The following is a 26,438-nucleotide window of genomic DNA, read 5'->3' on the forward strand; positions in this document are numbered from 1 at the left end:
CCTGTGACATCACACCTTCAACACACATTCATCTTTCCTCAGTAGGATTTCACCTCAAGCACACATACATAAAGCCAGCCATACATTGATCGAAATTCAGCTGGTTCAGCTGGCAAGTATGGGCAGACTGGTGGTAAAAAAGTCGATCTAAAGATCAACCTCTGTACTACCAGCCTGTCAGATTCTCCCCTCTCAATTTGCGCTGCCAGCTCATCTATGGCCAGTTTTAGTCTCTCCCCTGTATCCCTCCTCAAACACATAGGTACAGGTTCTATTTCCCCAGTAAGATTCCACCTCCAGCACACGCTTTGGTCTTCCCCTAGTAAAATTTACGGGCAGCCCGTAAAAGCAAGGCATTTTTCCGGTGCCCGTGAAAGCCCTTAGTAAGGGAAAAGTGCCAGTAAAAATGGCGGCGATCGGCTCGGGTCAGAACTGCGCATGCGCAATTCCGCAAATCCCCGAGAAAATCCGATCTTGAGCCGCCGCCGAGTCTCCTGCACAGTCTCTGCTCTGCCCAGCGACAGCCAGCCCGCATTTTAATGCCAACACTGCCGCCAGCCCTATAAACAGGCAGGAGCTGAGTGGGCAGACTGAGGAGCTTCGTGGAGTGGAGAAACCTGAGCGACGGGTTGGGGAGAGAACGTGTCACATGGTGCACCGGACGGCTACTGGATGCCAGCACAGCCACACTAACACCCCCACCGAACAAGTGCAACGGACGGACAGACTCGGATAGGCCCATTTGCCCAAAAAAAAAAAACTATCACAAACAAAAACAATCAAGTTTCTAGGGTTGTAGAGATCCCAGATTTGGGGGAGGGGGGGGGGGGGGTGGCCGAAGACCTACCCCACTACTGGTCAAAATTTGGGGCTCCTAGGACCTATGGTTCCAGAGATACAGGGCTCATTGTGCAGCTTGTCAGAAGCTACATACAGCGCAGCCAGTTTAAATACAAGCTGGCACACTCTGCAGCAGACTGAGAGGTTGAGCTCACAGTGCCTCTCCTCACTTCTTGTCAGAGGCACTGAGCTCAATGGACAGCTTAGAGCCCTGGACCAATGGTAAAGTACCATTGGCCCCAGCTGTCCAATAAAAATGCTGCAGTGGAGGCACGCCTCTCACTGTAGTGTCATAGAAGGGGGCATATGTCTAAAAGACAAATACTCCCTTCCAGCCCACCCCTCTTAATTAGAAGGAAAAAAAAACATAGGTTTATGTGTATAAAAGGGAGATTGAGAATCTGCTTCTGCTGAAAAGGTATTGTTAAAATCAAGCTAAATCATATATTTATATGCTATATTTTATAAGATAATCATTTATTATTAATCTTTATATCATTTATCTATTTACTGTGAAATTACTGGGTTGAAGTTTTAACTTCAAACTTCAGTAATTTGTCCGTTAAGCCACCTGCTTGAGTACAGATTTTGAAAATATAGTAAATTACCTTAAAAACAATATATTATATAATTATTTGTATATTACTTATGGTAATTAACCCATTGCCATCCAGGCAAATTCTGATACTTCTCTCCTACATGTAAAAAATCATCATTTTTTTGCTAGAAAATTACTCAGAACCCTCAGACATTATATATATTGTTTTAGCAGACACCCTATGGAATAAAATGGTGGTTGTTGCAACTTTTTATGTTACACGGTAATTGCGCAGCAATTTTTCAAATGCGTTTTTTTTTTTGGAAAGAAACTGTTTCATGAATAAAAAAACAAACAAACTAAAATTAGCCCAATTCTTCTCTATACTATGAAAGATGATGTTACGCCGAGTAAATAGATACCTAAAATGTCACGCTTTACAATTGCGCACACTCGTAGAATGGAGCCAAACTTCAGTACCTAATCGTTCTCTTCGCTCCTCCCAAGACCTCCTGCTCTCAAACTCCCTCGTCACCTCATCCCATGCTCGCCTTCAGGACTTCTCCAGAGCCTCTCCCATCCTCTGGAATGCTCTACCCCAATCTGTCTAATTTTCTCCTACTTTATCCACTTTCAGACGATCCCTGAAAACTCATCTCTTCAGAGAAGCCTATCTGGCCCCCACCTAACAACTGATCATTTATCTTCTCAATCAGCACATCACCCACAGTTAAAAATAATAATAAAGTACCTAAAAATCTCCATAGGCGATGCTTTAAAAATGTTTATAGGTGACATGTTTAGAGTTACAGGGGAGGTCTAGTGCTAGAATTATTGTTCTCGCTCTAACATACGTGGCGTATGTAACCTGTGTGTATCTGGCTCTGATACTAGCCAGTGCCTCACCAGCCACTGACCTCACCGCACCTCCCTGACCCAAATCTTAAAAATACATTTGGACACGGCTGTACAAATGCCGTAGCTGTGATGTTTTACTTTACAGCTGCGCCTTTTTTTTTTTTAGTAATTTCTTTAGCTGCAGCAGCTTTAACTCAGCCTGCAGAGTTTGACAGGCAGCACCGCCTGTCAAACTCACCTATTGATTTCAATGGGGCCACTCTGCAACTGCAAGCCAAACTCACTGGCAGTAGCAGCATAGTCCAACAATGTAAAAATACCATTCAGCAATGTAAAAAAAAAACAAAAAAAAAAACAGGGAGGCGGCAGTAGCACCTCATGAACGCCTGTCAGCTGCTGCTATACCACTCGTTGAAAAGCAATCCACCACAGATCACTTTTCAGAAGGCAGTAAGCATTCCCGCAAATGTGAAAGAAACTTGAAAGACATCATCCATTTCACACTCCCCACCAACCAGGTCACTCCCCAGCCACTTCCCATGTTAGCCACCTCCCTTCAACTTATATCACAGGTGACCATTTCCCAACCTGCAGATGACAGACCCTACTCCAAAAGATATCACTCCCAGTTACTCCCCCCCACCCGCTGATTGATATCCCCCCATGACCACCTCACACCCCCCTGCTGACAGACCTCTCTACCCAGCCTGTCCCCACACACCCTCTCACCAGCTGACCTGTGTTATTCTGTTCTGCCAGTGGGGAGACTTCCCAACCCACACAATACAATGATCAGTGCTGCTAACTATAGCTGGCAGCACTGATTGCTCTGGGAAAAACCTGGCCAGTTTTACCAGCAGAGTATGTGCATTAACCTATCAGTGATCAGCCGCCACAGAAAAAGCATTATTCCTCACCCCCCCCCCCCTCCCCTGGTTTGTAAGCATTAACCCCTCAGTGACATGTCTGCTTTAAGAGCATCGCTCCCTTTAGCTTGTATCATTTTACATTTATCGATGTTAAAATTTATTTGCTCAATCAAACAGTGAATCAAGGTCAGCTTGTACTCTGGAGACATCCTGCAAGGACTGCTATCCATTTCACAGCTTTATGTCACCTAAAAACAACAAGGATATCTTGGTGCAGTCTTCCCATGTTGCCTTAGGCTACATTCACACTGCCACTCCAGCATTTAGCTTTTCTAAAAGCAGAAGTTATCTGGGAAGTATAAACGACTTTTATGCTTCCAGATTTTTTTCTGCTGTGGATTTAGCCACATTTAAAAGCATTAAGCCACGTTTAGGATTTCTATGCAGATCCTGGATGTACATAATTCTGTGCTCTTTCAGATGAGTGGTTGGGGGGGGGGGGGGGGGGCAAAAATGGGTGGCTGATTCTACTGCCCCCTAAACTGTAAAATAACAGCCAGATAAAAAAAAAAAAAAATAGGCGAAGGGCAGGCATGACTAGGCCAACAGGGTAGTACAGCAGTCAGTTGGTTAATGGTAAAGTGGTCAGGGGTCGGCAAGGGGCTTTTGACATTGATTGGTGCAGCTAATGATAGGGAGGGGCAAGGACTGTGGGTGGTGGGGTCATTAAGTCTGAGGGGCACTTTGAGGCAGACGAACGATGAAGACGCTTCCCACCCTCCTGCCCTGTGGATGTTGGACTTGTTGGATGGTTGTAATGTGATGGTGGTTGGGGTCCTTGGATGCGTCCAAATTTTGCTGTGTATGATCAGAGTAAGGACCTGTCTATCATATAGCATCCTATGGTTAATCCCAGTTAATGGTGGTTTAACGGGATTTGTGGAATTGGAGGTGTCAGCGGGAAATTTGTTATTGTCCTAGAGCCGGTGTTCTGCATCTGAGGACCTTTTAAGTGTTTTTTTTACAAATAAATATGTGAAAAGTGTGGTGTGCATTTGTATTCAGCCCCCCTGAGTCAATACTTTGTAGAACCCCCTTTCACTGCAGTTACAGCTGCAAGTCTTTTTGGGGATGTCTCTACCGGCTTTGCACATCTAGAGAGTAACATTTTTGCCCATTCTTCTTTGCAAAATAGCTCAAGCTCTGTCAGATTGGATGGAGAGCGTCTGTGAACAGCAATTTTCAAGTCTTGCCACAGATTCTCAATTGGATTTAGGTCTGGACTTTGACTGGGCCATTCTAACACATGAATATGCTTTGATCTAAGCAATTCCATGGTAGCTTTGGCTGTATGTTTAGGGTCGTTGTCCTGCTGGAAGATGAACCTCCGCCCCAGTCTCAAGTCTTTTGCAGACGCTAACAGATTTTCTTTTAAAATTGGCTTGTTTTTGGCTCCATCTATCTTCCCATTAACTCTGACCAGCTTCTCTGTCTCTGCTGAAGAAAAGCATTCCCACAACATGATGCTGCTACCACCATATTAATTTGATAAAAGGAAGGTGGGACTTTATATGAAGCATACGCCCCTGGAGATATCTCAATATAAATGAAGATGGGCGGTACTAAGTAAATTAGAACTATGGACGTTCATGACAGCATTGCAAAACAACAATTGGCAGTCATTGGTTTATTGATATAAAAATATAACAATAATAGTAATAACATGATAAAGTATTGACATAAGTTCATAATGTAAACATATAGAACAAGGTTCATTGGGATATATAAAATATGACAATGATAATAATGACTTAATATACTAGAAACATAATGAGTTCATATTGTACACATTGTATAGAACCATTTACATAAAAGCGTGTCTCCCTGGTAAAAAACTGTATCTTTAGTTCATTGGTACAATCCAATTGGTAAGTATGGTAATTGATGGTTTTGCAAAATATTTGCCATTAGCGTGTTGTTGGTGGACACCCATGACCCAACTAGAGTATACATATACTCCTCCTAGTCGATTCATACTGCCTTCAGGGCTGTTCCTCCCATGGCTATGGTGCACGACTGGATTTCATCAGCTTTGCTGTTTTCCAGGTATCTTATTGGCTTCCCTTACCTTTCCTTTCCACCTTTTACCATCATGTTTTGCTCCAATCCCCCCCCCGTCTTTGGTATCAGTACCTTAGCTTCGGGATTAATTGGCATTTTTCACTTTTTCAGATTACTTTTGCTACCACAATGGGAGTTATTATGTTACCCCTAATACCCTGCACTATAGGTTATCCCCTATGACATTTCCGTATCATTGATAGTCCCTGTATCATAATTTCTTAGTTTTTCCATCAATGTTTTTGACACTATCAGTCACTTTTTGTAATATTTCCACTGCTATATCCCATATATTTTACCATATACCTCCTTTTTCATATATGGTTACATTTCTGTGGATCACATTCTCTTTTTCTATCCATGGGGCCTATCCCTGATTGGCTATCCACCTACGGTCGGGATTGTCCATCCCAGCTCCTGGGACTGATGTTGTTTCTGATCGGCCTTCCGGCCCTCCATGCCTGCACCCAGTCTCATTGGCATTCCTGTAAGTAGTCTTGTTAAATTGGGGATATCTCCCCTCTCCTCTTCCCACATAAAACACCTATTATTTTATTTTTACAAATTAATTATGTGTTTCAATACTTATGGACATCTACCTCATACTTGCTCCTGAAGAGTGGCAGTCGCCATGAAATGCCTTGAGCCAATAGATGCCTTTTCGCTCATATTTTGCAACACCATCAATTACCCCATACTTACCAATTGGATTTCACCAATGAACTAGAGATACAGTTTTTTACCAAGGAGACACGCCTTTATGAAAAAGGTTCTATACAAAAAATGTGTACATTATAAACTCATTATGTTATTAGTATATTATGTAATTATTATCATTGTCATATTTTATATATCCCAATGAACTTTGTTCTATAAAATGTTTACAATATGAACTTACTATGTCAATACTTTATCATGTTATTACTATTATTGTTATATTTTTATATCAATAAACCAATGACTGCCAATTGTTGTTTTGCAATGCTGTCATGGAATGTCCATAGTTCTAATTTACTTAGTACCACCCATCTTCATTTATATCATGATATCTCCAGGGGTGTATACTTCATATAAAGTCCCACCTTCCTTCCTTTTTATCAAATTAATAGGGATGGAGGCGCTTGGCGGTGTTAGCCTTGCGTTCTCATACAAAGTCCCAACTGGCTGCTTTTGTTTCTCCGCTGCTACCACCATGTTTCATGGTTCAGATGGTGTGTTCAGGGTGATGTGCAGTGTTAGTATTTCACCACACATAGCGTTTTGCTTTTAGGCCAAAAGGTCAATTTTGGTCTCATCTGACCAGAGCACCTTCTTCCACATGTTTGATTTGTCCCCCACATGGCTTCTCACAAACTGCAAACGGGATATTGTATGGCTTTCTTTCAACAATGGCTTTCTTCTTGCCACTCTTCCATAAAGGCCAGATTTGTGGAGTGCATGACTAATAGTTGTCCTGTGGACAGATTCTCCTACCTGAGCTGTGGATCTCTGCAGCTCCTCCAGAGTTACCATGGGCCTCTTGGTGTCAGGTCACCTGGGGCCAAGTGACAGATGAGCACTGTTGGGGTCAGGAGTGCACCGCTATGGTAGTGAACCTTATGGCTGAATGTTGCGGATGGAGCTCTCGGTGGTTCAGAAAAGCAGGTCCACTGGAGCACCAACATGGATCCCACTGGGAGCTAGAGAATAAGATTCCCCAGGGCACAGAGTCTAAGAGCCAGCAGGTGTTCACCAGAGTCTCTAGTGGTGAGGATGGACTGCGCTGCAATTGGCTCCAGGTCGCGGCCCCCAGGGTCTCCCAGCTCCCGCTCACGGTAGGCTACAGGAGGATAGAGAGGAAGCAGCAGCCCAGGACAACAAGGGATAGTCAGGAGATAAGCTAAAGCTCGGGGCAACTAGCAGGCAAGGATAAACAGAGAACACACCAAAGGTCAGGATAACAAACAGGCAGGGATAGTCAAAGAACAAGCCAAGATCGGTAAAAGAAACAGACGTAGAGCACCCAGCAAGAAGAGACAGGAAACCAAACACACAATATTGCATGGGCGAGGCAGGTGTTAAATAGTGTATCCTGTAGAGGCTAGGGTGGAGCCACGCTGAGGGAATAATACTTAACCATGCAGGTGTGAGAGTGCAGCCCAAGGCTAACACACAGACCAGGTAAGCAGACAGCCAGGGCATGAAGGTATTACTGGTGATTCATGATACTTGGCTTCTCTGATTAATGCTCTCCTTGCCCGGCCTGTCAGTTTAGGTGGATGGCCATGTCTTGGTAGGTTTGCAGTTGTGCCATACTCTTTCCATTTTTGGATGATGGATTGAACAGAGCTCCATGAGATGTTCAAAGCTTGGGAATATTTTTTATAACCTAACCCTGCTTTAAACTTCTCCAAAACTTTATCCCTGACCTGCCTGATATGTTCCTTAGCATTCATGATGCTGTTTTTTTCACGAAGGTTCTCTAACAAATCTCCGAGGGCTTCACAGAACAGCTGTATTTATACTGAGAATAAATTACACACAGTTGGACTCTATTTACTAATTGGGTGACTTTTGAAGGCATTTGATTTACACTAGATTTTAGTTAGTGGTATCAGAGTAAAGGGGGCTAAATACAAATGCACATCACACTTTTCATATATTTATTTGTAAAAAAAATTGAAAACCATTTATTTTCTTTCCACTTCACAATTATGTGCCACTTTGTGTTGGTCTATTACATAAAATCGCAATATAATACATTTACGTTTTTGGTTGTAACAAAATGTGGAAAATTTCAAGGGGTGTGAATACTTTTTCAAGGCAATGTAGGGTTAAATCGTGGTGAGGAGGCGATGCACGGTACTGCAAGTCTGAAAGAGCACTTAAAGCAGCAAATCAGACCAGGTGTTTTATCTGCATTATTCAGTGTGCACTGTTTTGTGTTTCTTGCATGCTAATATGGCCTTCGATACATACAGCATTTGCAAGGATAAGCAGAGTCCCTAAAATCTTTTCCCCTGTGGTGTCCTTCATAATACCAGGCACAGGTGTGATAATACAGCACCATTTTTATGGTGGCTATACAAGCTTCTATTTTATTATTGGATCAATGTGCTATTTGAGCAAATCAAATAACCATATTCTTTTCTTCCACTCAATTTAGATCAGATTCAATCAAACTGAGTCGGTTAAAACTGAAAATTATGAGATTCTTTGGTCAATAATCTGATGGTATTTCAATTCCTCAGATTATGAGATTGAATTGTGGAAACAGCAATGTGATTGATAATTTGGAATCATATCATCCAACTATTAGTCGAAATCCACTTCCCCATGGGTGGCATATCAATCAATAAAATTGTCGACTATAGATTGAACCAAAAACAAATCAGTCATTTATCGAAGTGCATATGCCTAACGTTAGTGCTGGCTGGTTCCCGGCAAAGCCATAGCAGCAAGGGCTTCACCTACCCACTGTCACCAATGACAAGACATTCTTCAGAAGACCATAGGAAGATATAGAGGACCAGGGCACACCCAGTCTTCCAGTCATCAGTGTAGCTCAGTTTAGTTTACGAACACATTCAGTCTTCTGGGAAAGTAGGTCACCAGTTTCTGGTTCTGTTATTTATGGTTTGGACTGATAATCTAGGTCTAATCATAAATCACGTCAACCTTGGATTACGTGAAGAACACCAGAATACAAGGGTGGAAGAGGCATTCGGCCTCGTCAGGAAAAAATACTGCATTCCATATACTGCAAATTACTGTAGCGTCATCATTGAATGAGAATGTGGTTATGGATTCAGAGCCTTCAGTTAAGAAATAAAATGTTTGTGCATTTCTGATCATGTCATGTTTTGCTTCAACAATGACTTTATTGAAACTGGAAGATAAGGAATACTTATGTATATTTTTCAGATTTTATTGTAACCCTGCTTAATCAGTAATATGTATGCTATTTCTGACCATTGCTTCTGCAAATTCAAATTGCCTGGGTGTACTACTGGTGCGTTGGCAGCACAGGAGCCCCACACACACAGTATAAAACCCACCCACAATATAGAACCCCCCACAGTACAGAGTCCCCCGCACACAGTACAGAGCTCATTACCACCACACACACAGTATAAAACCTACCCACAATATAGAACCCCCCACAGTACAGAGTCCCCCGCACACAGTACAGAGCTCACCACCACCACACACAGTATAAAGCCCTCTAAAGTACAGAGCCCCCTCCCTACAAGCAATACAGAGCCCATCACTCACAGTACAGAGCCCCCCCCACAAACAGTATAGAGCCCCCCCCATTACAAACAGTATAGAGTCCCTCCATAGTACAGAGCCCCCAAAAACAGTACAGAGCCCCTCTGTAGTACAGAGCCCTCCACAAACAGTACAGAGCCCCTCCGTAGTACAGAGCCCCCCACAAACAGTACAGAGCCCCTCCACAGTATACTGCCCCAGTATAGAGCCCTCCACAATATAGAGATACCCCCCCACAAACAATACTGAGCCCCCAACAGTACATAGTCCCCACACAAACAGTGAAGAGCCCCCAACAGTACAGATTCCCCATTACAGAGACCCCTACAAACAGTACAGAGCCCCTCCACAGTATACTGCCCCACCACCACCACAAACAATACAGAGCCCCCGACACAGTATGGAGCCCTCCACAATACAGAGCTCCACACACACACAGCACTGAGCCCTCCCCCCACAGTACATAGTCCCCCCACAAACAGTACAGAGCCCCCAACAGTACAGACCCCCCCAGAGTAGAGCCCCTTTAAAGTACAGTGTCCCCCCACACTGAATGGAGCCCACCACAGTACAGAGCCCCACCCACACACTGTAAAGAGCTCCTGTTCCCCACAGTACAGAGCCCCCCTCCCCACAAACAGTGCAGAGCCCCACATAGTATAGAGCCCCCCCACAAACAGTACTAAGCCCCCAAAAGCACATAGTCCCCTCACAAACAATACAGAGCCTCAACAGTACAGATCCCCTCCCCACAAACAGTACAGAGCCCCTGCAAAGTACAGCGTCCCTCCACACTGTATAGAGCCCACCACAGTACAGAGCCCCACACACTGTAAAGAGCCCCCCTCCCCACAGTACAGAGCTCCTCTGCACAGTACAGAGCCCCCCCAAAACTGTACAGAGCCCCTCTGCACAGTACAGAGCCCCCCCCACAAAACAGTACAGAGCTCCTCTGCACAGTACAGAGCCCCCCACACACAGTACAGAGCCCCACACACACAGTACAGAGCCCCACACACACAGTACAGAGCCCCCCACACACAGTACAGAGCCCCACACACACAGTACAGAGCCCCACACACACAGTACAGAGCCCCCCACACACAGTACAGAGCTCCTTTGCACAGTACAGTGCCCCCCACACACAGTACAGAGTTCCCCCACCACTGACCTGAGAGTGCTAGGGAGCAATCTGCAGAAGGAGCAGTGAGGGCGGTCTCTCGAAGAGGAGTGATGTCACTGTCAACACAGAAGCCGGTAGAGGAAGCAAGTAGCACACAGAACTTCCTCTACCGGCTTCTGTGTTTACTAGTGACAGGTTGGAGAGGAGAGAGCAGTGCTGGAGGTGGTAGAACAGTGCTCTGCCATAGTCCATCTGAAAAATCCCTGATTTTGATACTTTGAATAAAAATATCAGGGATAAACATATAGATAAGGAGTTCTGACATTCCTCTTACTTTCATTTGCTACATGCCTGGGTTTGTGAGTCAGAAGTATTGAAGTCAACAATACATCCAGGAAACTACTATTTTTAGGAGGTCAATAATTTACAAGAACACTAACACAAGGACATTGCTGAGTTGGCTCTAAAAAAGAATAGGCAAGGCCATTATAACAAGCTGCACAGTCATACCATTTTACAGCAATCCTCTGAGATCTCCCCTTACAGCATCATTTTGCCTAACATTTCAAATATACCTGCAAAAAAAAAAAGAAAGATGAACTGTCACTGCTAATGAGAGTGTTACCCTTTGGCTATGCCCATCATTTGTCATTAAAAATGATTTATCAACCAATTCACACCGTCCTGGGTCCAGTGGTCTGGCAGCTGGCTAGCAGGCTAGGTAGCCAGGAATGCTGAAAGCTCCAAAGAGGCAATGAATAGGAATGATTACCAACCAAAGTATCCAAGGTTCAAAACTGTTATGCTGACTTTATTAGGTAATGTCTACGCAAAACATGCACCACAATTACAGCTATAAATCTGTATTTAGTTTCAGAATTGTAATACCTGATTTTAGAATACATTTTTTTTTTTTAGAACATAAAAAAAATCATACTATGAGAAATATGCTTTCAGCAGTAGCATACAATCCTCTGCTGTAAACATCGCCACATGACATGATACATTATTTATCAAAGGACCACAACCCGTACATATAACTGGTAAACAATCTACAGCCTGTCAGATCTCTAGAAAATAAGATAGATTTCTCAAAGTCAACCCTTTTTAACGATTTTACCCCAGAGGAACCAAATGTTTATGTCTAGGGGAACCCCTGCTAAAACCATTTACTGGTGTCCAGTGGGACCTGACCACTGGTGGTCAGAATGCCACCCTTAGAAACAGCTACTATAAAAAGATCACTGGTGTTGTGGTTCTTTCGTGTGACATTGACCCCAGAATTATGTAGGTACCTTCAAATGGGAAGTCAATCAGCCACAGCTCAAGGAACCCATAGCAACCTCTGGAGTAACGCTGGGTGTGAAGCCAACCTAAAGGCCCAAGTCCAGACCCTTCCCTACTATGCTGAAAAAAAGTAGTTTAGTTGCATACATTTGCATGTAAAAGCCACACTCCCTCGTCTTTTTAAAGTGTTGTCCCTAGCTATAGTACAACAGAGGTCCCATTCAGGCCCTCGATTAATTTATTGCTATATATGTGCCAAGTTGGGACTTTTGATGGACTAGGGTTAGGGCCCACACTTCACAATGCCTTGACAAGGCAATATGGCTTCCACATATATTTGTGAGTGTATGCAACTTTTTGAAACAAATTGTTGAGGTAAAAAAGAGGGGGTTTGGGACTTTAAATGAGGTGAGTAATCCTGGCTAAAAGATGAGTCTCTTTTGAAAAATGCGTTTTTATTCTTATGAGATATAAAACATGACACAATAATATGGTATATGCAAAGATAGATGAACTTGTCAATCACATGTTAACGACCATATACTGTATATAGAAGAGCAATATTAGCAACCAGCCAACCATAATGTGGTGTGGGACAATGATCCTAGATGTATTAAAAACACTTAAAAATACAGAATAAGGTGGTAAACTCAAAATGATGGAATGAATGGAACCATCTACAGGAGAAGTGAAGCATCTAAGTTACTTCAACTCTTTTCGTTGATATTACCACTCTTCAGGGGTGGATGCGAAAAAGTCTACAAAAAAACATGAGTAAACCAGTGTAATCCAATGTTATACCCCTATACCGGGGAGGATATGTGCAAAAGAAAAGGGAGAGAGTTGCTCATCCCTATAGGTACTTATATAGTAATAAGTCTGGAGCATGTGAGACCAGGAACCAAGGGCTGCCCAAGATGTCTGTCCCGAGAACTATGGTAGGAACCCGCAAAGGAAGGACTGGGCACACAAACATAATCCCCAAAGAAAGAAAAAAAAAAAGTCCAGATAGTGGTATGGATGGGCTCCATTTCTAAAAATAAATTGAATGAACTATAAATAATTGTAGTGTATGGTATTAGGAAATACTAGAGCCCAACACCAGGGTGCAAACAAACATTGTTAACCTGGGTGCGCTCAAAACTGGTAACCTGTAGAAATTTTTAAAAGCCTATGGAGATTTTTAAGGGTAAAAGTTTGTTGCCATTCCACGAGCGGGCGCAATTTTGAAGCGTGACATGTTGGCTATCAGTTTACTCGGCGTAACATTATCTTTTACAATATAAAAGAAAATTGGGCTAACTTTACTGTTGTCTTATTTTTTAATTAAAAAAAGTGTCTTTTTTCCAAAAAAAGTGTGCTGTAAGGCTGCTGCGCAAATACGGTGTGACAGAAAGTATTGCAACGACCGCCACTGTATTCTCTAGGGCGGTAGAAAAAAAAAAAAAAAAAATATATATATATATATATATATATATATATATATATATATATATATATATATATATATAATGTTTGGGAGTTCTAAGTAATTTTCTAGAAAAAAAATGATTTTAACTTGTAAACAACAAAAAAAGAGACTCGGTCCTTAAGTGGTTGAAGGATAAGTTCACCTTTTTAAAAAAATAAATAAAATAAATGCACACTTTTTTGCAGGTAAACAAGTGTGCATTTATTTTTATTTTTTTTTACTTGGAGCCTGTAAAGCATTGCACCCACGATCAGGAGATCCCGGGGGCCATGCAGGACTCCTGCAGACTTGTCAGTGTATCTGTCTTCTCGTTCCTCGTACGGGCAGGCAGATACACACTGACAGGAAGAATGAATTAACTAATAACGTGCTCAACAGCGTCATGGTAGTTCATTGAAACTACAAGCCGACAGCGCAAAGGCTGATGGTACTTGTAGATTCCCATTCACAGAGCACTGTGAATGAATGGCGTGGCTGGGTGGGCGGAGCCAAACACAGCCACATTATTTTCAAACAGTGACAGCGTGTACCCGAGGAAGAAGTCCACTCACTGCTGTCACTGGGGGGGGGGGGGGGGGAGGCTGCAGCTGCTGCAACATGCTACTTGCTCCTCCCTAAATACAGGTGTAATATGTTCCAAAAGATGAGCTTATCCTTTAACCTTTCCCTATTCCACAAAAAAAATGTCATGATTTTATTTAGCTGGAGTTAAGTGTATCTGTATTGCTTCTCTAAGAAAAAAAAGCACAATTAGAACCTGTAAGAATAAGTAGAATGTAATGAATTTACACTTTTGCAACTGTGAACTGAAATAAGCACAGATGGCTGAACTTGCAGCACACTCCGTATATTTTCAACCCATCTGACCTAATTGCACTTGTTCTCCCTAAAGAAGGCTGGGAACTATTTTGGTGTATGCGTGATGAATAATTTAGCATAAAGAAGAGGCATGATGATGTCAGCGTTTGTGACAGAACTGATTGCAAAGGCTGACAATTCTATCATTTTACATGCTCTGCTGCAAGAAATGATATTGTCATAATCTACTCAGGTGTTAGCTACAATCTGCTTAGATGTCCCAAAGTGTCCAAGTCCTAATCCACCAGCAAAATGCCAAATACTTGCATCTAGGCATTGTACAATAAAGTGGAACTTTACCCATAACAATTAAAAAAAAGATAAAAAAATAATACTCTTTAGCAAGGAGCACACATTCCACATGAATAATTATGCTACCAAAATTATTGTGTGCTGTAAATTGCCTTCAGCATTGTTCCTCTTTCTTCTTGCTGGAGGCTGCCATTTTGCTGAAGCCCAGAGCCCCTGAGCAGCAGTAAATCTTTATACTGTCAGCAGATTGGCCTCTAAATTTTTCGGCAGAGTGCCAAGTGAAGTCAAATTCTTCAAAAAGACTGTAATCAAACCCACTGCAAAGAATATTCCCATGGGCAATAGGTTTTATTTTTAGCCTTTTAAAACTTATGTGGCTCATGACCAAAAGTTAAAAAAGCTATAAATAATAAGAAAAGAGCTTTTAAAAAATATAAAAATGAAGGAACACTATCATCGTTTAAATGTTACAAAGTATATAACAGAATATGTAAAAAGGAAATCAAGGATGCAAAAATTCAAAACGAACAACAGATTGCAAAAGATACTGTAGTAGGACAAACCCCCAAAGATTCTTCAAATATAATAATAGTAAAAGGTGAGGTCTGAGCATGTCGGCCCTTTATAAAATATTCTGGAGTGGGTGACTGGGGACAAAGAGAAGGCAAACTTATTAAATACCTTCTTTAGCTCTGTGTATACAAAGGAGCATGGGGGAGTTCCTGTCCATAATGGGGATGGTATTGACACACAGGTGAAGTCTACAGGCTTGGAAAGATCAGATTGTAAATGGATAAAAAACTGGCTAAAAAAAACTAATTCAGAGAGTAGTGGTTAACGATTCATACCCTGAATGGTCTAAGGTTATCAGTGGTGTTCCCTAAGCTTCAGTGTTGGGACCCTTACTTTTTATTATCTTATAAATGATATAGGGTCTGGGATTAAAAGTACCATTTCAGTCTTTGCAGAGGACACCAAGCTATGCAGTGGAATAACGTCCTTACAGGATATCTCCAACTTACAAGCTGACCTCAATGCACTGTCTAATTGGGCAACTATGTGGCAGGTGAGATTTAATGTTGATGTTTAATGTTGATTTAACGTTATACACTTGGAGGCTAAGAATATGCATGCATCATACATACTAGGGGGAGAACAACTAGGGGAATCCATAGTGGAGAAGGCTCTGGGGGTTTTGGTAGATTATAAGCTTAATAATAGCATGCAATGCCAAGCTGCGATTTCCAAAACAAGCAAAGTCCTTTCTTGTATTAAGAGAGATATGGACTGCAGAGAGAGAGATAATTTTGCCCCTGTACAAATCATTAGTAAAACCTCATCTGGAATATGCAGTTCCGTTTTGGGCACCAGTTCTCAAAAAGGATATCGGGGAACTGGAGAAAGTAGAGAGAAGAGCAACCAAACTGATAAGAGGCATGGCAGAGGTCAGCTATGAGGAAAGATTAGAGGAACTGAATGTATTCTCTCTTGAGAAGAGGAAATTAAGGGGCGGTATGATCAACATGTGAACTTGGTGTTTAGTTATTCACTTTAAGGTCATTACAGAGGACAAGGGGGCACTATTTAAGTCTAGAGGAAAAAAATGTATTCTCCAAATACGGAAAGGTTTCTTCACAGTAAGAGCTGTGAAAATGTGGAATAGACTCCCTCCAGAGTTGGTTCTGGCCAGCTTAGTAGATTGCTTTAAAAAAGAGCTGAATTCTTTCCTTAATGTACATAATATAACTGGGTACCGACATTTATAGGTAAAGTTGATCCAGGGAAAATCCGATTGCCTCTCAGGGGATCAGGAAGGAATTTTTTTCCCCTGCTGTAGCAAATTGGATCATGCTTTGCTGGGTTTTTTCGCCTTCCTCTGGATCAACTGTGGGTGAAGGATTGAGCAGATGGGATTGTATGATTTATTTATTTTTTTTTTTTTTTATTGGTTGAACTGGATGGACTTGTCTTTTCTCAACCTTACTAACTATAACTATGTACCTATGTAAAGGTTTACAACCACTTTAGGGCCTCATGCACACAGGGCGTTTGATATTCTCTTCTGAATGCCTTTTATTCCTGGCAGGAAAAAACAGATTAAAAAAAAACTTGCCTAAAGTTCAATAGGGATGCGCCTCAAATGGCCTTCAAATGTGTGCAATGTGCACGGATGCGCTGCACCAGTGAGGCATTTTTGGGGTTAATATAGGGAGTTGCCAAGCACCTCCGAAAAGCGATTTGAACACAGAGAGGCAATACTAAACTAAAAGCGTCAGTCTGATCAATTTAAAGAAGTTCACTTAAATATTTTGCCTATGAAAAACATGACCCATTAGCAGTTAGGAGGACCAAGGTTTAGAAACATACTGGTTGAATCTGCTGAGGGTTTTTATAACGGCCGGGGGGATTAAAATTTCCTAGAGTAGTATAGCTGACATATCAGGAAGCAAGTAAGCTCAATGTAGCGAAGCAGATTCTTGCAGCATAAAGTTAATCGTGTGAAGTGTTAGTACACAACCCATCAACAGTCCTTAAACTTAACCTGAACTTAAAGTAAAAATTTACCCTGAAAGTTTGTTTTTTGTTTTGAGGTTCTCATAAAAAATTGCAAACAAGGTCCTGTGCCTAAAACATTGTATATGTATGACTGCGGTGTGAATCTGAGGCACTGAGTGTCAGTCTTGTGTGATTTGGGGTGAAATTTGGTGAGCTCCCTATTTTGCTACTCTCTGTTCTCCAGGCTGGAGAGAAAGCCGTACCTGAGGACCCATAGAGCAAGAATTTCCCTGCTTTTGCTTTATCCATTCTGTCAATCAGAGCCTCTCTTGCTGTCGTATGATTATTTCCCAACTATCCATCAAATTTGTCAATGTTTATTAGTGAACGAGAACACCACGGTCACCTCCGTTAGCAGCTGGACAAAAGTACAACGCCTCCTGGCGAATATCTAAGAATTCCACTTATCCAGAGCTAATGTATAACACAAGGCTAAATTGTGTAAGTAAATTTCACCAAATACAATTTACATGTAAAAAAGTAAAAGCAACATAGTGCACATAATCCTCAGATCCCCACATAAAACACTAATCTAATTTACATAAAATGCTCACAATGGCAGAGAGGTATAGGATTCCAAGTTTCGCCCCTAGCCAATAGTAAAGAAACACATGAATATATATATATGTTACAATATACTACCAAAAGTATTGGAACGCCTGGGTTTTCAGGGGCGGCGCGTCCATTAGGGGGGAAGGGCCCTCTCTATCCACGCCACCCCTCTATATGGTTAATGGATAGATTCATGCATAGCATGAATCTATCCATGGCTGCCATGGCCACCCCCATTCAGGCGTCCGGCCCTTTCAGGGCACCTGAATTACAGCGGCAGGGGTGTTTTTTTTAAGTGCCTGATTAGAGCCATAGGCTCTAATAGGTTTCAAAATGGGGGAACTCGGAGTGCAGAGCATTGTGCTCGGAGCCCACCCAGATGCGTTAGAAAAGCAAATGAATATTCACTTTTCTAACACTGAATCACCTCTCTTCCAATCAGGAAGCACGGGTCTGTTGCCCTTTTCCCGATTGGCTGACAGGTCAGGTGATCCTATTGTACGCCCCAAGGAGGAGGGAAGGAGACGCATGGTGGAAGCCGCTGTGATCTCAGAAGAGAAGAGGACACAGGAGACGCTGCCAGATTCCCACCGCAGCATGATCCCCTGCCGCGGCCGATGGGGTAAGTGCCAGGGGGGTATTTGAGGTCCCGCAGAGGGTATTTGTTTGCTGCCCCCCCAAACAAAAAACCACGACAAGTACACAAACTTCAATGGCATTCCAGTCCTAGTCCGTAGGGTTCAATATTGAGTTGGTCCACCCTTTGCAACTATAACAGCTTCAACTCTTCTGGGAAGGCTGTCCACAAGGTTTAGGAGTGTGTCTATAGGAATGTTTGACCTTTCTTCTAGAAGCGCATTTGTGAGGTCATACACTGATTTTGGATGAGAAGGCCTGGCTTGCAGTCTCCTCTCTAATTCATAACCAAAGGTGTTCTATCGGGTTGAGGTCAGGACTCTGTCTAGGCCAGTCAAGTTCCTCCATCTCATACTCGCACACCCATGTCTTTATGGACCTTGCTTTGTGCATATAAAAAAAAATTATAAACACCTTTTTCCCTCTTTTTTTATAAGCGATTACATTCCCTCTGTTCTCAGCTGCATAAGAGCTGGAGGAGGAGAAACAGCAGAACACTGATCTTCCCAGCAAATGGCTGTGCAGGAGAGGCATGTCAGAACAAGTCTCCTCATTGAAGGAGAGTAGGCTGAGTTCCCAGCACAGCTATAGAATTGACCATGCTGTGTTCTCCTGCTTAGTGTGGTCAGTTTAGTAGGAAAGCAGAGGGACTGGCAGGATCACCAGGGATTTCACGCAAAGGGAGCAATACAAAAAGAGCAGGATACTTTCTCATACAAGTACATGGTACAGCAGCCACATATCAGGAATAAGACATGTTGGGTTTACATATTTTTTAAAGTATCACTAAACACAAATAAATCAAATATAATATTCCTCACCTTCATAAGTGGTCATCTAAATTCTTTTAAACAACAATATGGGGTTTTAGATCAAAAAATACAAGAGTAGTTCATTAATTCTGTGCTACTTTGCTATGATTTCGATGGTTGCGATCGGGTGCTCCTGTCCGTTTCCATCCGACCGCCCCATAGAGAACGGCCCCTAATCTACATGCAGGGCGCTGGATGCAAATTCCAAAGGATTTTTTCATTTTTTTAGAAGCACATGGTTCTAATAGGCTTAAAAATGGGTGGGCTTGGAGCGTAGAGCACTGCGCCCTGAGCCCACCCAGTTGTGTATTAGCGAATTGCTATTGGAAAAATACGTGCAGCGCTAATCTAGTTGGAAAGTACCTGTATTGCTACAAGGTAGCCTTCAATTTAAGTGCAAACCAAACAATACAGAGTCAGTGTAATCTTGTACAATCAATGTGTCCGTGTGATGGATATAAACGTCACTTCTTTAGGCAGACTTGGTACACAGGGGATCGGTTGGGCTCATCATGTTGATGGACTCTCCAATCACCTGATACCTACCAGTCCCATCCATTGGACACTTGTCCAGATTGATGGGCGGCTACTTTACGATTCTCTCCTCCCTGTTTGTCCTTATAAGCTAGGTAAGCTTATCATTGGGCTGTTGCACAGCCAGGACCGCATTGTGCTCCACACCATGGGTGGAGACCTCAAGTTCTCCCATATAGAGGAGTGTATTGATCCCATGGTTCAGAGAAGCAGGATCTCCCAATCTATGGATAGTGTAGGACCCACTAATCATGGGGTTCTCTCCTCCCTGTTTGTCCTTATAAGCTAGGTAAGCTTATCATTGGGCTGTTGCACAGCCAGGACCACATTGTGCTCCACACCAATGATCCACACAAAAACGAGAAATTCAGGTGAGAACTCCTTGGACCTCGCACCCCCTTGTCTTTACTATTCCTGCGACTATGGTGTTGCTCTGCTGCATGTTTTTGCAGCAGATACTTTAAAGTATTGTGGTGTGTTATGCCCTCAGTGATGAACCCACATGTCTGCTACGGCATGACATGTTGATTCATGCACATAGTTTTACATCTTTTTATGTTTTTGTGGCCTACATTGCCATTTTACCGATTTTTTAAATTATTTCTCTGTGCCAGATCTGTGTCCCAATCTGTTTGGTCAATCCTTGTGAGCTTTGGTTTGTTTTTTGGTGACAGGAACGCTGCATGCTCAAACCATACACATATTGTACTTCGACTGCTCTGTCATGGGGATCCATGCCTATCAGTGTTGTGAGGCTTTCCTACATAGCCCCACATGTGGACCCCAGAGCTCCCATATTGTGCGATTGAGCAGGTTCAGAGATGAAAGCAATGATAGAAAAGGGAAAAAGGGGCGCACCAGCCTTGTGCATTATCTTTTAAAAATATTTATTTAATAAAATGGTAAAAAAGAAACAACTCACAAGCAATTGTAGAGGAAGGTACAACGTGAAAGTGCACCGACTGACAGCATGCAACCTAGGATGAGCGATACCTTCCAAGGGTCGTGGAGGAACGCACAAGCATCACTACCAGCTGACGCGTTTCGAAGGGGACATCCCTTCTTTATCAGAACTTAGCAGTGAACTCTCCTTCAGCAGTCCCTATATATGTGTGCCTGAATGTTAGTAAATCAAGGAGGGCATATGGAGCCCCTCCCCCTCAGAGCGCCCCTCCCTCTTGTGCCCTTCGGTCATATGGGCAAAAAAATATATTAAAAAAAATATATATGACCGAAGGGCACAAGAGGGAGGGGCGCTCTGAGGGGGAGGAGCCCCATATGCCCTCCTTGATTTACTAACATTCAAGCACACATAAATAGGGACTGCTGAAGGAGAGTTCACTGCTAAGCTCTGATGAAGAAGGGATGACCCCTTCGAAACGCGTCAGCTGGTAGAGATGCTTGTGCATTCCTCCACGACCCTTGGAAGGTATCGCTCATCCTAGGTTGCATGCTGTCAGTCGGTGCACTTTCACATTGTGCCTTCCTCTACAATTGCTTGTGAGTTGTTTCTTTTTTACCATTTTATTCAATAAATATTTTTGAAAGATAATGCACAAGGCTGGTACGCCCCTTTTTCCCTTTTCTCTTGTTGTTTACTAGGATTCCCCATCCTTGAGGGCAGCAAGGCCTGTGTTGTTGTACTATCCGTATGGTTATTCACTTGTGCGCAGGAGTCGTTTTTTCTTCTTTTTGCTATTCAGAGATGAAAGCCCCTCCTACATGTGAATCCTGATGTGTACTATACTTTAGAAAAGACACAAACTTTGTGAGTACCATTTATTTCCATTGCCTGTCATCATATGCCATGCTATTTACTGTGTTCTTATAAATATATACTCACCCGTGTATCATGTATTATTTTTGTTCTTTATTTTTTTGTTGTTATTAGAAAAAACAGCTTGCTTCAATTAAGCCCCTGAAGAAGGAATTAAGTATTTACACCTATATTCCGAAACATGTTGGGATTATTGTGATTACACACGCCACCTGATCTTGTTTTTTAGATCACCTGTGTGTTCCAGAATCTAGCTGCTGTTTATTGATCGAATCTGATTTAATTGTTTTTAGGTGTTCATACCTGTGTATCAGCCTTATCATTTGTACCCAATACATTTTGTACTTTTTTACACAGAGGGGTTTATTTAATAAAAGCAAGTCCACTTTGCACTACAAGTGAAGCTTTTTGAAAAGAATAATCACTGGAGATGAAATGTGGATCCATCATTTTGAACCCTCAACAGGAGAAGTGATGCTCACAGTTTTTCGGACCCACAAGGGCCAATACGAGAACATTATTTGGAGTAGGGCTCAACAGTAAACAGAGCATGATGTTGGGGCAGCACAGTGGCTAAGTGGTTAGCACTTCCACCCAGCAACCCTATGGTCGTTGGTTTGAATCCCAACTGAGACATTACCTTACTGGAGTTTGTATGTTCTCCCTGTGCCTGCATGTGTTTTCTCCCACACTCCAAAGACATGCTGGCAATTTAATTGTATCCTCACTAAATTGGCCCTAGTATGCGTATGCATGAATGTGAGTTAAGGACCTTAGTAAGCTTTTTGAGGGCAGAAACTGATGTGAATGTACAATATATATGTAAATTGACAGTTTCTATATAAGTACCTGTAATAAATCGATGTTACAGTGAGATGCTGTGTAACAAGCTCAAGCCTGCAATTTGAACCCAAGGCCAAGGCCTATTATCAAAAGTTGTTTTGTTATTGCATGACAATGTATGCCCTCTTACTGTCATGCACACTGTTCATAAGATAATGTCCATATTCTCATTGCACATGTTCCTGGATTAAGACCAGAAGAAACGGGTTGTGCAGCAACAACCAGCTGGAGACTGAAGGCATCACAGATCAATGTGCATCTTTGCCAGCACATCACAGATCAACAAGTACCGTCCAACAGTTTTATTACAGAACCATCACTTGACAATGGACAAAGTGCAACATTTTCGGAGCCCCGTAGGAGACCTTAGTCAGACATGTGATCATCACATGCCTGACAAAAAGGTCCTGCATGGCTTCAGAACATTGCATATTGTCCATTGTGAAGTGATTAGTCTACAATAGAACTCTTGGATGGTAGTTGTTGATCCATGGTGTGCTGCCAAAGATGTACATGATTGGTCCACACTTTTTAAATGCTTTAGAAACTGAATTTCTAGGTTTTGGAGCATCCTGCATATAGCCAGATCTCGCTTTCTCAGATTGGTCCACTTAATGATGCCTTAAAGTGAAAATTAAGTCCTGCTAGATCCCTTCAGGCCTATACTGTTTAAAATGCAGTAATACACAGTCTCACCCTGCTCTGCACATGCGCAATTGCTCTCCTTTTTTTGGCATTGTGGTGAAAATCAGAGCCACTAGAGGCCAATCTCCTGACAGCCTAAAGAATTACAGCTGTTCAGGGGCCCTGGGCTTCAGAAAAATGGCAGCCTCCACCAAGAAGAAACAGGAACAATGCTGGAGGCAATTTACAGCACACACTAATTTTGGTAGCATAATTAATGGGGAATGTTTGTTCCTTGCCAAATAACATTATATTTTATCACTGTGTTGAAGAATGATGTCATTGTACATTCTCTACTGCTGTTCGAATAAATTATAGAAATAGAGTGCAGATAATTATTAACTCAAAATCAAATAAATGTAAAAAATGTATTTGTGATGTAGCCACCCCCTACTGCCCTTTCCCGATTTATACTACATTGCTACATGCTGACATATTACATTTTGGGAGATGTAATCTTAAAGTGATTGTAAATGGTCTCCTTGTAATTTTTTGGGGTAACAAACGCTTTAAGACGGCCATAACGGTTCAAATCTCAGGTGGTTCAGCAGGGACTGGCCAAGATTGGAACAATGTAAGGGCAGGCTGATTGTACACAAGTTGATCGATCAAACAACTTGGGTATAACCAACCTGTTGTATTGTTCATGCGATTATTGCCAGCGGCTATAGCCCCTAACAATAATCACTGTGTGTTCTCCCAGCCTTCTCCGCTACCACAGGTATGCAATTCTTTTGCTCTGAAGGACCAGCATACCCATGCCATTCCTTCAGAGCTCTGAGCCGTGCCTGGGTATGCTGTGCTATTCCTTCAGAGCTCTTTGCCCTGCATGGGTATGCTGTTCCTTCAGAGAGCATGTGCAGGTGACGTCACCAGCGCGTGCGCTCTGAAGGACCAGCATACCCGTGCCATTCCTTCAGAGCTCTGTGTCGTGCCCGGGTATGATGTGTCGTTCCTTCAGAGCTCTGGGCCGTGCACAGGTATGCCATTCCTTCAGAGCTCTGCGCCAGGCACAGGTATGCCGTTCCTTCCGATAGCATTCGCTGGTGAAGTCCCTGGCGCATGCACTCTGAAGGACCAACATACCTGTGCCATTCCATCAAAGCTCTGTGCCATGCATCCATCAGAGCTCTTTGCCTTGCATGGGTATGCTGTTCCTGCACCATGCTGTGGTGGTGACGTACCTGTGCGTTGCGTGAGAGTGACGTCATCGTGGCTCCTGCCAATCAGACGGCCAGAGCTCGCGAACCTGAAAGAAGTCCGGGTGAAGATGGAACCCCTGTCAGCGAAGACAGAGCGCCATTGGAGGGATCCATTCTAAAGGTGAGTCTAACCGTGCTAGTATGTAGTGCATACTAGCACATTATGGCTTAAACCTGCAGGGCGGAGCCCCCTTTTTTATTTTTTATTTTAGGCTAACTTTACTACCGCTTTAACATCAGATTGATTGCTGTTCATTGTATACAGCATTTACTTAATCTTATAAAGTCTACTCGAAAATAATTCATGCAATTCATCATTGCAAGAACCAGAAGGCAGATCAATGCACAATCTATATTATTTAATTACTCTATTAGCAAGGACCTCTGCCCTAAGGTTAGTACTGCCTGGTCATGCTAACAGGGAAACCAGAAGTCAAAGGCGTGATTCTATACAGTTACCTGCCTACCCTCATATAAGAGAGAGCGAGTTTGTACCCAGGCAGTATGTAAAGGGGTTAAACTTCCATTCATAAAGATGGTAAGACACAGAAGGCGTTTTCATAGGTCTAGTCAGCACACACACCCAGGACTACATTTCTCTATCCAATTAGCGGCTGCTAGCAGTGTTGAGACCAGCAAATGCAAGGTAATAGAGGAATATTATACTTCATTGCTTTGAAGATCAATTTGAGGATCCAACCTGCGGTTCAATCTATAAAAACTGCGCTTTGTATGTCTTGCATAATGTAGGTAACTCATACTGGAGGAGGGGGTCGCAAATCAAAAACAAGAAGGAACAAGGTTGATTCTGGATGCTATTGATGATCGTTATATTTTTTTCAATTTTGTAATTTTGTTTTTTTTTCATGGATAGAGCAAAAACAGGAAGCTAATGCATTGATATACAATCCACCCGTGACATAGTTATCAGTATAGGAACACTGCAACATCCTTGGTAAAATAACAACTTAAGGACATCTCTAATGAGGTGTCTTTCACACTCCCCTCCTTCCTTCACTCCTGACAAATGAATCCTGAATCTCTCAGCTTCACTTCATCCATCCCACGCACTGAATTCAAATTATTAATATTTCATACTACTGACCTAATTTTTTAAAAAAAAGAAAACAACAAATGTAGACATGGAGATGTCCCTATTACCATACTGGTGGTAAACTTTTTACATTCGAGGTCGAAAAAATATTTATCTTTCACAGTGAAGGTTATCTACACAGCAGATGGGTTCCAAGCTTAACAAACCGCTAAGCTTAAATATATAAAAGCTCTACTTCCTTGACCCAATAAACATTTTTTTTTTTAAATTCTTAGCGACGATATCCTCTGGAATACCTCCTTCCTAAGTAGTCGTATTAGTAGGGAAAATGATTTACTAGCAACACAAACCACTCTAAACTAAGGGTTCAGGGATGAAGGAGTCAACCTGAGCATATGTCTCGTTAATAACCTGGATGGAAGATACATGGGGAAAAAAAAAAAAAAAAAAACCAGAGATAAAAACTGAGATTCCTACCAGTTCTAAGGAATAATGAATTCCACGGATCTGGGGATTCCACCTTTTTATTTATTCTTCAGGTGCCATTGAAAGAAGTCCTTTAGAGGCTGCTGTGCCCCGGGCAATCACAAGCATGAGATTAAGTGTACAAGCTCTTGAGAAGCAAGCCGATCATCCCAGTGTAATAGTATATCCAGGCAGCACCGTGATACGAGAAATGGAAGAGTCCATCAGCCAGTATAGCACACACGCACAAAACAAGCACTGATGCTCAGGGGAGGCAGGCAGGGACTGGAGGACCAGATGGAAGGAGGGGGAGGAGGAACGCTAACATGACAGATGTGATGACTTTTAAGTTAAAGCGAAAACTGATGATGCACAACATGTATAACAGGACTGAAAGTGAATATTAAGATAAACAAATGAGGCATTTTAAGCCGTTCAAGATATGTTAATGCGCTTGTTAATTATATTTTAATATGGCCGCACGAGGTGCTAATTTAAAAAGGATGCTAATTTAGGATGCTGCTGATTAAGGTGTTTCTACACACAACAGCACAGGATGCAAATACATTATACATCATATAGTACACATGTATCTTATTTTTTTTTTTACCTTTTTTACAGGTCTGCCTTATATTCCTATCATCTTCACAAGTAGACATTTTGAGGAATAGAGTTTAGTAAATAACTAAAAATCCACTCCGACCTCAGTTTATCCAGAATCAAAACGACCAGGTCACTAATGATCGACTAGTTTGGCTTTTTTATTTTAAAGTGGAAGTATCTGAGCGCCACAAACTGAAAAAGCTATTTAAAGTGGTTGTAAAGCCTAAACATTTTTTTTCCCTTAACCACTTA

The 26,438-nt window shown here is 42.3% G+C and overlaps 1 protein-coding gene across 2 annotated transcripts in view; it reads right to left on the reverse strand.

The window, feature by feature from the left end:
• The window catches only part of SV2B (synaptic vesicle glycoprotein 2B), a 263,167-nt gene that overhangs the window by 154,191 nt on the left and 82,538 nt on the right, over positions 1–26,438 (reverse strand). Inside the window, exon 1 of one of the 2 annotated variants that reach the window (XM_073618413.1) lies at positions 25,596–25,899. The exons of the other annotated variant lie outside the window; for it this stretch is intronic. The gene's annotated coding sequence lies outside the window, so the exon portion shown is untranslated. Of the gene's footprint in view, positions 1–25,595; positions 25,900–26,438 lie in introns of those variants that run through there. 2 annotated transcript variants of the gene reach the window in all.

Source organism: Aquarana catesbeiana, linkage group LG03 (genome assembly GCF_042186555.1).
Source record: "Aquarana catesbeiana isolate 2022-GZ linkage group LG03, ASM4218655v1, whole genome shotgun sequence".
Classification (NCBI taxonomy): Eukaryota; Metazoa; Chordata; class Amphibia; order Anura; family Ranidae; genus Aquarana; species Aquarana catesbeiana.